Here is a 14,232-nt window from a genome sequence, read left to right as displayed (position 1 = left end):
TGAACTTGTGCAAAAATATGATTTAGAAAGCAAAGGTAATTTATGGAGGTACTTACAAATTAGAGACTGTATCACAAAGGGCCAATTAATTCAGGGCGAGACTCCAGTGATGGACATTTTGGAATTACCTTGTATAGCACACAGGGCAGCTGTGTTTCACAAAACCTTCAGCAGGTTACAAAAAGATATTTGTAAAAATTGGAGGAACATTTGGCAGAAGGAACTAGGATGTGATCTGAGTGATGAGGAGTGGTTAAAAATACTATCAAATACTGGGGAATATATAAGGGAGGCTAGGGGGAAATTTACTCAGTATAAGTTAATACATAGGTTTTATTTTACTTCTTCTAAACTCCACAGGAATGGCTTGCTGACCAATCATTTATGTTGGAAATGTCAGACTGTTACGAATCATGCCTCTGTAGTTCCTCCTGCTCACCACCAGAGGGCTCCATCACCCAGGTATTGACTTTAACTCTCTGGACTCCATTTCCCATAATCCCCATACCTGGCACTGATTACCTGCTCACCTGTTTCTCATTAATTCAGCTATTTAAGACTCACTCTCACTCTCACTCTCACTCTCTCTCATTGCGAAGTCTTGTTTTGCCCTGGCTGATATTTCTGAGTGTTGCCTGTGTTACTACCTTGCCTGTGTCGGATCCTGGACTGTTTTCCCTGTTTTGACCCATTGCTGCCTGCCTACTGTTACTGCTTTGTTTATGTGGATATAACCTGTGACTGTCTGCCGCCTGCCCTGACCTCTTGTCTGTTTATCGACTACTCTCTGGGTTTCCTTGGATATTACTGTTCCTGGTGTTTGACCCCTGCCAGGCTGTATTACTACTTTTATTGTTATTAAAAGCTGCACATGGATCTCAACTCTGTTGACTCATCATTACACAGACAGAAACAGCATTTTTACATGCAATCTGGAAGTGTAAATGTGTTTACCCATTTTGGGAAAAAGTACTAGCATACATAGGGAGATGGCTGTGTTCGATGGTACCTGTATCGCCAAGATTATACTTATTGGGGGACCAAACAGAATTGCCCAATATATCAAAATATGACTTCACAATGATAAAAGTAGGGGTTGTCACAGCTGCCTGAACGATCCTCAGATTATGGAAAAGTGCATCCTCTCCAGATCTCAAAAATGGATGGAATCAGTGCTAGAAATAGTATCATATGAACACATGTTAGCTAGAGTCAATGATGAAGGTGTGAACTTCAAGATGTCATGAGACTGCTTTTTATAAATGCTAAATGTTCATTTTGTTTTTTCTAAATATGTAAATTTACCATGGGCCTTTGGATTTCTTTTAACTAAATGTAATAATACTGTCTGTTTGTGTATATTTAAAGTTTTTATTTAAATACAAAAAAAGAAAAAAATTATATTTGATCTGTTTTATCTACTCTGCGTCGCTTTCCAATACAAGCACAAATAGGCTTTTCTATTTGAATAGAAGCATTTGCTTTGATTCTGAAGCAAAGCCATAAATCACGGATTTGTTTTGAATTTTGTCCTCCATCAGATACTGGAAACTGTTTTGGTAACTATACAGTCTATTTGATATAAATGCACTATTGGCAAAGGTGTTATTTATTAATTCTTGATGTAATTGTGATCGCTTCTCTCTCCGTGCTTGCGGGAGAACAGTCGGTAGGAAAGCATGAAGGTGTCAATAGTAATTAATTAACAGCAGCTTAGGTGCACGCTGTGTAGCCTACACACATGTCATAAACAGGGCTCTCATCCAATAATGTGTGACCGCACCTTTTAATGCCAAAATATATTCCTCCTCCTGCCTTTGACTTGTTTCGGAGTCGTCCTGCATTCAGTTTGTTCATCTGTCTCCGTGTTTATTTGTTCGTCTCTTTCACTATCAGTCTCATCTTCAGCCAAGTGAAGCATTGCATGCACAGATATTTTCATACCACGATATAGAAACATTTCTATCACTTTATTGACACTTTATTCCATCGCCACGATATATATCACCATTCTACCCAGCCCTATTGGATACTACAACATTAAGAATTGTACTCATGCTTTGACTACACAAACAGATATTTCGCATTGTGTAGACAGGAATTTTAGTCTAGAAACTTGTGTACACTATGTAACTTTTGGCCCTCTAGCGGTTAAAAAATAAAACTGCATGCGTCTTGCGGAAGGACATTGTTTTGGTTGTGGTTCGGCTCTTCTCCTCTGCGTGGATTAATGTGGTTTGAGGCACTGGTGTGCACATGAATACAGGACATCTTATCAGAGTGAATGGACAAATATAACGATTGCTAGTCTGATAAGGTCAAACGTTGTAAAGTTTTTATAACTGCAGGATATTCTGGCCAAATAGACCATGATGGTAACTAATTTATAGATTGTCATTGTTACCAACCAGTGGTCAACATCATTTTAAGACTCACATGTCCTTGGCAAGACTAGGACTAAAGGATTTATTTATATAAATTATTGCCGTTATAAAGAAAAATACACGTGTGCTAGCAAGTGAAAAGTTCTACACCGATTATTGTATTTCACTACACACACACACATACATACATATAAATAAAATATCTTACCTGTTGAGTAAGAATAAAGCCATCTCTGGGTCGCTTTTAAATTCTTTCAGATCTCTGAGTTGTCACCACCTCTGAAAAGCCAAGCCGATGTTGATTCGGGTTTTATTACGGACTCTGATTGCTTTCCCTTTTTGCTTGTAAACTCTGCTTTGTTCGAGGTTTCTTTGTTTTCACAACCAGTGATTCCCTGGAGGTTTTCCATTTTTGAATGATCCCTGATCAATTTTTCTTGTTCACGTGCACGCGCGCTACAGTATCCGGATCTTATTTTCTCTGTGTATGGATATGACCTCAACACGCACGGGCGAATTACATCTGTATGCAATTTCCCGCGAAATCCGTCCCGACAATATAATATCATTATTATAGGTTTATCAAAGTGTATTTGGGTAAATGCATGTTTGTAAGATGGATTTTTGTTGCACTCTCTCACTAATAACATTAAAAAAAAAGTTACATAGTGTAGCTTTAAGATTGAAGTAGCAGACTCTAATGCTGACCTAGAACAAAGACCCGGTGTTGGAATCCTATTAGCTAGAAAGCTTCTGACATGTAACACAAACATATGGTCACCAGACTTATATTCTAAAATTGGCTTTTTTCGCCTTTTACAATCTGACAGGACATTATCCTTGGTTGTATATGAGAAAAATTGAGACAAATCTTTGATTCATTCTGCTGTTTGTTTGAAGTGGCACTTTGTAAACTGTGCGAGTGATCATGTGAATAAACCACGCCCCACCTGATGGTGCATATGTAAAATGAAACCGCTGTCTAGTGGTAGCTGCTTTTATTACACAAAGTTACACGTGGATCATGCAAGGCAAAACCAGCAGAAAGTAAGTCTCAAAATTCAAAGGAATGCACGCGTGTCACTTGATCCACAAATGCGCATTCGATACTTCACAAATTTCATTTGGAACATCTTCATTTGGTTGCATCCACAAACTGTGATTTATTTGTACAAAAGGGAACATTTGTATTCACAAATATGTCTCTATTTGTACAAATAGCTGCATATTCATTTAATAATAAATTATACAGACACAAGTAAAAAGACATTTGTTTAAGGCTAATAACACACATTTGTGATTTTTTCCCAAATTGGTGGGTAGATGTGCCCACACTTATGGATGAATTTAAGACTTATTCTTTGGTATCAGTTTGTGTTTAATTTGGAACATCTTCTTTTGGATAGACATGCAAATTTTGTTACATTTATACATAAGGGAACGTTTGTATTCACAAATATGTCTTTATTTGTACAAATTGCTGCACATTAATTTAATTCGGAATTTCACAGAAACAAGTTGAAAGGCATTTGTGTGTGGATAGTAAGATGTATGTTTGACATCTATCGAATTGATGGATAAGTGTTTACGCATTTGTGAATAATTTCGATACAATATTCATCCCATAGAAACTTCCTCCCCAAAAAGAGCATTTATAGTTACACCCTGCCTAAACATCTAGTTTTGAAATCTGTGTGTTCTTGACATCATTTGTATTTACACATCCCACAACATGCATCATCGCACCCTTGGCCCCGCCCACTGGCGCTCAGTTCTAGAGAGAAGGACAGACAGGCCTTTTGTGGCTAACTATTTCTGAACACTAAAGGGGACCCATCTGGACTGTTTTGAATAATTTTGTTAATAAACAGGAACTACAAAGACTTATTGACCACTTGCCGCTTTTAAAAGATGTGGTGTTAAGTTACTACTCTTTTTTTCTGATTAACACATTTTTATTGATTCACACAATTGACACAGAAAAGCAAAACATATATTCACAGAATCAACATTTAACCCCCATTATTCCCTTTCCCCCTCACAATCCTCAACTCCACCCTGACCCTCAAAAAATATCCCTGTGGTCACAAAAAAAAAAAAAAATATATATATATATATATATATATATATATATATATATATATATATATATATATATATATATATATATATATATATATATATGAAAAAAATAAAATAATAATAATAATCACACACATTTAAAACTACACTTTTCTCTCCTCCATTGCCCCTCCCCTAGAGCCCTCCAAAACAGCCAAATAGCTGCCCCATTTTTTATTAAATAAATCTAAGTTGCCTAGCCTTCTACATGACATTTCCTCAAATGCCGCTACCATCCCCATCTTTGTGCACCATTCTTGAAATGAGTGTGCTCTGGCCGACTTCCATTCCCTAAGAATAATCTGTCTGCCGATCACGACACTGGCTAGGACCCAATTTTTATGCATTTATCCCCTATATATTTTGTTATTAACAATGTTTTATTGATTCCATGCAGCAAATCAAATAGACACAACAGAAAATGCAAAATCAAACCACATGAAATCACAGCTTTTCCCCCCGAACATTAACCCCCCCACCCAACACAAACAAGCACTCCAGTGGTCAAAAGTCAACTGACAAAGACACACAAATAGACAATAAAACAGAAGAAAATATTTAGAAACATAAAAAAAGCCCTAGTCTCTCTCTGCTGCCCCTCCCCGAGAGTCTTCCAAAAAGGCTAGATAGCTGCCCCATTTCCTGATGTATACATCCAGGTTGCCTAGCCTTCTGTATACCATTTCCTCAAATGAAGCCACCTTGCCCAACTCGAAGCACCACTCACGAAATGAGGGCACATCAGTCGACCTCCATCACCTGAGGATTACCAATCATCACGCTGGTCAGGACCCAGCTCTCCAAATATACATCACCCATATTCAGGACCGCCCCGTCACCCAAAATACACAGTCTGGGTTAAAATGAAAACTGCATGTCCACTACGTCACACATGAAGCTCTGAAACCTCAACCAAAATTCTCGGATCTTAACACATCCCCAAAAAACATGGGTTGTGTCCCCATCTTCTGATTGGCATCACCAACAGGTGGGTGTGTCTTTAAGACCAAGCCTATACAATCTAGAGGGGGTCCAGTACAATCGATGCAAAATCTTAAATTGCATCAGATGCACCCTTGCATCTCTAGATGCAGACTAGATGTTTTTTTTGGATCTTAGCCCACACTCCCTCCTCCAATACCAAGTTTAAATCTTTCTCCCATAATCTCTTGAGAGAAGTTGACGCTCCATCCCCCAGACTCTGAATTAGCAGGGAGTAATACACTGATGCCTCATGACTTTTTCCAAAAGCAGTAATCATCCACTCTAGATGGGTGTATGCTACTCCCAGAAATAGTACAGAGCAGGTGGCACAGCTGTAAATACCTGAATAATTGAGACCTGGGAATCCCAAAATGTTGAACCATATTTTCAAAGGATCTCAACACTCCACTCTCATATAGGTTACCGAGCATATTAACCTCCCTCACAATCCACTTTGGGTTCAGCCATATGCTCGAAGCAACATTTAAATAAATGTCCAAATTAAACATCTGGACACTTTTGTCCGTACTGCGTGCAAATGCGAGATAATGGGGTGTAATTTAACTTCTTCGGTTAGTTTGATAGAAAGGCTTTGCAATGGCAAAATAGGGGCTAGACCTTCCTGTTCAATACAAAACCAGGGAGGGGCTCTCTCAGGTGGAAGCAACCAATGAACCAAATGTCTGAGACCGAATGCATAATAATAAAACAAAATCTTGGGTAGACCTAACCCACTTTTGTCAATCGGCCTATGCAACTTACTGAAATGTAATCTGGGACATTTACCATTCCAAATGAAGGACTTCGCTATGCTATCAGATTGCTTTAAATAAGAGAGGGGGACATCTATAGAGAGAGACTGTAGCAGGTAGTTGAATTTTGGAATACAGTTCATTTTAATAACATTAACCTTCCCAATCATAGATAAATGTACTGAAGCCCACCTACCCACATTGCTCGAAAACCTTTTTATTAAAGGGTCAAAATTTAATAAATCACACAAATTTGCTGGGAATAAAATACTGAAATACTTAATGCCCTGTTTGGGCCACTGGAAGGCGCCCAACTGAAAAGCCATTGGCAGTACGCTGTCAGAGCCAAAACTTCAGATTTAGACCAATTAACTCTGTATCCTGAGAACTTAGAAAAGGAATTAATAATTCTGTGGAGGCAAGGCATAGATCTAGTGGGGTCAGAGACGAATAATAAAATATCATCTGCATAAAGCAAAAGCACACCTCCCGCCATCACCACTGGAAAATCACCCTCCTTTCTTATCATGGCTGCTAATATTTCCAGGGCAAGACAGAACAATAATGGGGAAAGAGGACAGCCCTGCTGGGTGCCCCTATCCAGAGTAAAATAATTGGAAATTAATCCATTTACTTGTACCGCCGCTACTGGGTGTCTATAAAGTAACTTAATCCATCCAATAAAAGTATTCCCGAACCTGTACATTTCCAAAATCTTAAAAGATAATCCCATTCGACCATATCAAATGCCTTTTCAGTGTCAAGTGAGATGGCAGCGACCAGAGTCTGATCATTCACCACTGAGCACATGATATTGATGAAACGCCTAATGTTATCAGAAGAGCTAAGGCCCCGAATAAACCCACCTGATCAATATGTATAAGAGATGTCATAACTTTACTTAATCGGTTAGCCAATATTTTTGACAATATTTTAACATCTAGCTGGATTAGGGAAATTGGACGGTAACTTTTACAATCGCTTGGATCTTTGTCCTTTTTAAGAATCAGACTGATCCGGGCTTGTGTCATGGTTGGAGGAAGCTTCCATTCTTTGATGATTCTGTATAAACTTCTAGCAAAAGTGGAGCCAGTTCTGTAGCATAAGATCTAAAAATTCAGTGGCAAAGCCGTCTGGCCCCAAAGCCTTGCCTGTAGGGCAAGCTCCTCCAAGTTTATCTCAGAATCAAGAGAATTTTTTTGCTCAGCCGACAGTTCAGGAAGTTCTAATGTTTCCACAAAGTTTCTAATATCGTCTTCAGTAGACGAAGATGTGGAACTATAAAGATCAAGATACTTTAAAAGCATTATTAATATCTGTGGCTGAGGTAAATATTTAAAACCATCAGATTTCACTGAGGGAAAGGTAGAAAAAGACTCTCTCTGTTTTATATATCTAGCCAGAAGCTTCCCTGCTTTGTCCCCCGACTCAAAGTATGACTGTCTTGCCCTGAATAGCCAAAACTCCACCTTCCACGACAAAACAGTATTATATCTGTATTTCAATTCAATTCTCTGAGGCCATTAGATGACATTCGGTGCTTCAGCTCTACCTCTGCACTTTTAATATTCCCTTCCAATTCCACGAGTTCTTGTGCTTTGGATTTTTTGGTGAATGTGTATGATCCGGGCCCTAAGAACCGCCTTAAGTGCCATGCCCACAGAGGATACTAAAGACCAGTTGGTCTCCATATAGACATTGATTTCAGCCTTTAGCATTTGTTGGAATTCAGGATTTTGCAAAAGGGATACATTAAATCACCAACTATATGAGTTCCTTTTCTTCGTATGTGGCAACACCTCTAAACACACCAGGGCATGATCTGAGACTAAAATGTTTCCAACTGAGCAATCAATGATAGATGGAATGAGGGACTTAGATATAGAAAAAATATATTCTAGAGTAAATCTTATGGACTGATGAAAAAAAAATGTATAGTCCCTACCAGATGGGTTCAAAAGTCTCCAAATATCTGTAAGACCAAGATTTTTACACATCCTGTGAAGCGTCAATGTTGCTATAGGGGGCTTGCACACTTTTGCTTCACTATGATCAAGGACTGAGTCCATCAAAAGTTTAAAGTCTCCTCTCAATATTATATCATGAGGGGTGCCAGTGGCTTGCAACATCCCTTCAAGATCTATAAAAAAAGCCCTGAACATCAATGTTAGGAACATAAATATTAGCCAAAATAAGACTTTGTCCCTGAATTTCAGCTAAAACAATAATGACTCTTCCTAATTTATCTTTACTCTGTTTGAGACATTTGAATTGTAGATGTTTACTTATCAGTGTAATGACTCCCCTGCTCTTACTCGAGCCAGCACTATAAAAAAAAATGCCCACCCCATATCTTTCCAAATTTTTCAGCTTGAAGCTTTTTCTTGAAGAAACACTATATCATGTTTATTAAGCTTAAGAAGAGAAATAACCTTCCTTCTTTTTATGGGGTGCCCCAACCCATTCACATTCAATGTGGAGAGAGACAATCCACTTATATTAACATTTGACATATTAGAAAAAATAAATTGTGTCAAAAACAAGATTATAAAGACCACATTTCAACATTAGTGCGACAATCAAAACACGAACTTCCCCCAGAACAAAACAAACAGAAAAAAGAAAAACGTGCGCATTAACCCAACGCATGACAGCGCCAACTGGCGTCCATCCCACCAAACTCAAACAGTCCATGTATGCCTACAAGAACCTTCGTGACAACTTTGTCGTCGGATTGCTCACGTCCAGTGTTTCTATACAAATTTTGTGAGACAGAATTACACAGCAAAAGATCATCTATAAAACATACTCTAGCCAATAGGAGGAACAAGCACAAAGATCGTGTAGGTTCATCCATAAAACTGTCCTGGCAAATGTTCAGTTAGCCGGTCCACGTGGCTGCAAGGTGAGTACAACAAGATGACGCACTCACTCCGTTGACTTTGCAAAAAATACTCCACAAAACAAACTCTAGCCAATAGGAGGAACAAGCACAAAGATCGTGTAGGTTCATCCATAAAACTGTCCTGAAGGTGTGTTACTTTACAAAATAAACTCCAGCTGATAGGTGGAACCAGCACAAAAAAAAACATGCAGATTCTTCAAAAAGTAAAACGAATGTTCAGTGAGCCAGTCCACTCGGCTGCAACATAAGTGCAAACAAATGACTTACTCACTCCAATGTCTTTGCAAGAAATACTCCACAAAACAAACCCCAGCCAACAGGAGAAATAAGCACAAAGGGTGTGTAGATTCATCAAAAAAACTGTCCTGAAAGTGTGCCACTCTACAAAATAAACTCCAGCGGAACCAGCACAAAAAAAAGAAAAAACAAAAGCGTGCAGAATCTTCAAGAGTCAAGCCAATGTTCAGTGAGCCGGTCCACTCGGCTGCAACATAAGTACAACGAGATGACTTGTTCACTCCATTGACTTGATGAAGGACATTGCTTGCCGGGAATATCAGTGCAAAAGTAAACTTTTGTTGGTGTAAAAGTTTCTTGCATTCCTTGAATCGATCATGCTTCTCTCTTGTTGAATTCACAAAGTCTGGGAACAAGAAAATGCTGTGGTTCTTCCAAGAAACATATCACAGCAAGATCCTCCAAGTCAGCAACGACCTTCTTCAGCATTGCTGACATGTTCAGCATCTCTTGCCGCATTTCCCACACTTCTCCGACTAAATTGACTCCCACGCTCGCGGCCCACTCAGGGGTGTCAGCTTGAGCATGTAAGTGTCTTTTTAATGTCTCCAGAGCCTGAGGATTTTGAATTCTTTGACATATTGTCCTCCTAGAACAGTTATGGAACAGAGTGTATTGAATCTCACCGGTTTATGTAATTAAAAGTGTTAAAACTAGCAAAGTGCACAGAGCTAGCCATTCACATGTTCATATGGCATCACGTGACTCCCCCAAGTTACAACTCTTAAGAGCGCTGCCTCTTGTTGTTTTGAACACAAACACATGATGGACGCATTCTTTCGCACATCTGTGATATTTTTAGTTGTTGGTGTATTTAAACATGAACTAGCTGGACAAGTTTGACCGTTTCGATGTGTTACCAGCGATGCACGCCTATGTGTGTGCTTAATTTTACCGTGCTTTGGAGTATGTATGTGCTTTTTTTTGCTCATTTCATCATGGATTGCTTATGTCCCAGTCATAATACGATTCAAGCTTTGCAAAGGAACTGTTATTGAAGGATGGGGCAGGTAAAAACACTTGGACCCGATCAAAAACATAAGTAACCGTTTCATTCATGAATATTTCAAATGTCATGTCTGTTTGATAGTTTATGGTGCTGAGTAGAGGTGGGACGATTCACTCTAACAACGATTTGATTCGATTACTATTCTCTACCCAACAAGCATTGTGATGCATCGTGAAATCTGAAACCAGTGATTACAGATGAAATGTCATGTGCAGGCAGATACGATCCAGGTTTTAATCGAGCGGGCTCAGCAGGGTCATAGAATGAAAAACTGTCTGTAAGTAGAATGTAAAGGCGGTAGCACAGGATGTGGTAAGCGTGAGTTCCCTATTAATTTTGGGAAAGGGAAAGAGGCATCAGGCGGCTACATGGAGCCGCCGCTGCTTGTCAAGCTCATTCATGTGAATGAAATCACATTTTCATGCAGGACTTTTTGTGGCACACACTGCGAACTATATTTTTAGTGGGCCAAGCAGCAAAGCTGCTGGAACCCTATTGTAATTGTACTGATTTTCTTCTTTTTCTTCTTCTTCTTGTTTTTTTTTTCTGCCCTAAAAGTGTCTGGGTACGTCGTTGAGACACCAAACTTGGCAGGATGGTCCTAAATCCCCCTCACTCCTCAGGCACACAAACACACACCCATCTGACCCTAGGTGGCGCTATAATAAACACTTTTGCGTTTTGACTCATATCTCTGCAACCGTAAGGGCTAGAATCGAAATTTCTTGAGTCAAGCCCTACAAAATGTATATCTCCGATTTTTTGACAAACCTACATTTTCAAACTTCTCCTAGACTGTTAGTCTGATCGGCGTGCAATTTGGTATACATCATCTACAGACACTCCTGACAAAAATGTATCAAAAGAATTTTGATACGTAAAATTGTTCCGAAGATATTAACAATAAAATTCCTTCGGTTTAACACAATTTGAGTAATTAATCAATATCTACTCAACACAAACTCCAAAAGTAACCAAATTCGGTACACATAGTCAACAGGAAGTTTAGAAGATGTCAGCAAAGTTTCATACAATTCCACCCCTAGGGGGCGCTACAACAAGTCATAAATTTGCAGCCGTTTGACAAAGTTCAAATTAAATATGCATCTTCTTTGGTTCAAATGCTAACATATTCTTAAAAAATAAATTCAACAAATTGACAAATAATGGCTGCCACCGGCCAATAAAATCGTATTGGGAATGGCCATGGGTTATGGAAATTACTATACACAAGCAGGGTGTCAATTCAAAGCCGCACATAAAATGTTGTGACAATCAGCCACATGGTGGCGGTATAATTAGCTTTTTTGCGTTTTTGCTCATAACTCTGGAAACGTATAGGCTACAATACAAGTGCCCCACATTGATATGGTCACATGGATTTCCATTCCTGTAAGAAAACTTTTTTATCACAAATATTTTTTGAAAAACCTACTTTTTTTAACTCGACCAAGGCCGTTTTCCCGATTCGCACGAAACTTGACATACATAATCTACAGACCCTCCTGACAAAAGTATATCAAAAGAATTTTGATATTTCAAATCATTCTGAAGATATAATCAAATGTGTTTTGGGCTGTGGCCCATAATAACATAATTGACCTTGTATCTTGTGAGCACAATTGTCAAACTTAGCAAAACTTAAAAACATTGAAAAGGGAACATTCTGAGGTCACTTGGAAAATTACAGCAATTTGGCTAGAGCTATAACAGAAGAAATAGCTATTTTTACAACTGCACGGTTTAGCAGTTAGAAACTTGGAGAAAGCCATGCTGTTGTACTGTTTAGCCACCAGAGGGAGCCACAGGACAAGAAATGTCTTGTTTTCGCTTGAACTATTTTAAGCAACACATTAATCCTGCAGTAAAACAGTAATGTAATGATTGATGTATTGCGGCTCGTGACAGATATAAGTGGGTCCAGGGGTTACGTTAACCAAAAAATCTCCGTCATTTAGTCACGGTCAAGTTTGTCAGGTTTGTTCTGTGTGTATGTGTACAGGTGTCACTTGTTGGAAAAGTTGAACATGCGGCTCGTTGATTATCAGTGCACCCGTCTTTCATTTTCTCTCCCAATCCACAATATTCTCAGCGAGTCCACTACAGTTTAAGTCAGAAGTTTACATACACCTTAGCCAAATACATTTAAACTCAGTTTTTCACAATTCCTGACATTTAATCGTAGAAAACTTTCCCTGTCTTAGGTAAGTTAGGATCACTACTTTATTTTAAGAATGTGAAATGTCAGAATAATTGTAGAGAGAATGATTTATTTCAACTTTTATTTCTTTCATTATATTCCAGTGGGTCAGAAGTTTACATACACTTTGTTAGTATTTGGTAGCATTGCCTTTAAATTGTTTAACTTGGGTCAAACATTTTGGGTGGCCTTCCACAAGCTTCTCACAAAAAGTTGCTTTAATTTTGGCCCATTCCTCCAGACAGAACTGGTGTAACCAAGTCAGGTTTGTAGGCCTCCTTCCTCACACATGCTTTTTCAGTTCTGCCCACAAATATTCTATTGGATTGAGGTCAGGGCTTTGTGATGGCCACTCCAATACCTTGACTTTGTTGTCCTTAAGCCATTTTGCCACAACTTTGGAGGTATGCTTGAGGTCATTGTCCATTTGTAAGACCCATTTGCGACCAAGATTTAACTTCCTGGCTGATGTATTGAGACATTGCTTAAATATATCAACATAATTTTCTTTCCTCATAATGCCATCTTCTTTGTGAAGTGCATGTTGGGTAAAACATACCCAAAGGAATGTTTGATATATATTGTATTTTATGAATTGTATCTCCCAGGATACGTTGCCCTATTACGGTACAAAAAAAGTAAAAGTCATCAATATTTCTGTTTTATTTGATGCAAAAAATGATGAGTTTCTGACTTCCACTCTTATTTTACAACATATGTGTGTGTGTGCGTGCGTGCGCGTGTGTGTGAATGAGTGTGTGTGTGTGTGAACGAGTGTGTGTGTGTGTGTGTGTGTGTGTGTGTGTGTGTGTGTGTGTGTGTGTGTGTGTGACAAAACTGAAAAGTTTAGCTTTAAGTTTGCATGTATGACATGTGTAAGTGTAATAAATGTGTATATTGTGGATTAACCCTTTTTCTTCCCTCATTCTGGCAGTGTATCTCAGGGGATACGCATGCTTCAAAATGTGCTAACTAACAGCATGAACAACGCATCTTAAGACAATGTTCATAAATAATATTAGCAGTTTTATTGTTTGTTTTAGTTTTTTTTTTTAGTGAAGAAAAGTAAGATTAATATATAATTAATTATCACAGTCAGCATGTCCTGCACCATGGTTTTAGGTTATACTGACTTAACCATAACAGAAAATTTGAACTAAGTCATGTGGACCCACATACTCAAAACAGACCCACCTATGGGGCCTGGGTAGCTCAGTGTTAAAAGATGCTGGCTACCACCCCTGGAGTTCGCTAGTTCAAATCCCAGGGCGTGCTGAGTAACTCCAGCCAGGTCTCCTAAGCAACCAAATTGGCCCAGTTGCTAGGGAGGGTAGAGTCACATGGGGTAACCTCCTCGTAGTCGCCATAATGTGGTTCGTTCTCGGTTTCGCATGGTGAGTTGAGAGTGGATGCCGCGGTGGATGGTGTGAAACCTCCACATGCGCTATGTCTCTGTGGCCACATGATAAATTGTGTGGGTTGATGGTCTCAGACACTGAGGCAGCCGGGACCTCCGCCACCCGGATTGAGGCGAGTCACCATGCGACTGTTTTAGGGTTAACATCGTTTTTATTGTAGCA

The 14,232-nt window shown here is 39.0% G+C and overlaps 1 protein-coding gene across 1 annotated transcript in view; it reads left to right on the top strand.

Annotated features, from left to right (window-relative positions):
- The first annotated feature begins 405 nt into the window (after positions 1-405).
- The window catches only part of LOC127413318 (glycerophosphocholine cholinephosphodiesterase ENPP6-like), a 71,265-nt gene continuing 57,438 nt past the window's right edge, over positions 406-14,232 (top strand). The window contains exon 1 of the mRNA XM_051650355.1: positions 406-462. The gene's annotated coding sequence lies outside the window, so the exon portion shown is untranslated. The remainder of the gene's footprint in view (positions 463-14,232) is intronic.

The sequence above is a fragment of the Myxocyprinus asiaticus genome, chromosome 22 (genome assembly GCF_019703515.2).
Source record: "Myxocyprinus asiaticus isolate MX2 ecotype Aquarium Trade chromosome 22, UBuf_Myxa_2, whole genome shotgun sequence".
In the NCBI taxonomy this organism is placed as follows: Eukaryota; Metazoa; Chordata; class Actinopteri; order Cypriniformes; family Catostomidae; genus Myxocyprinus; species Myxocyprinus asiaticus.
Note: the sequence above shows the minus strand (reverse complement) of the source record. Positions and strands in the feature narration are given on the sequence as shown.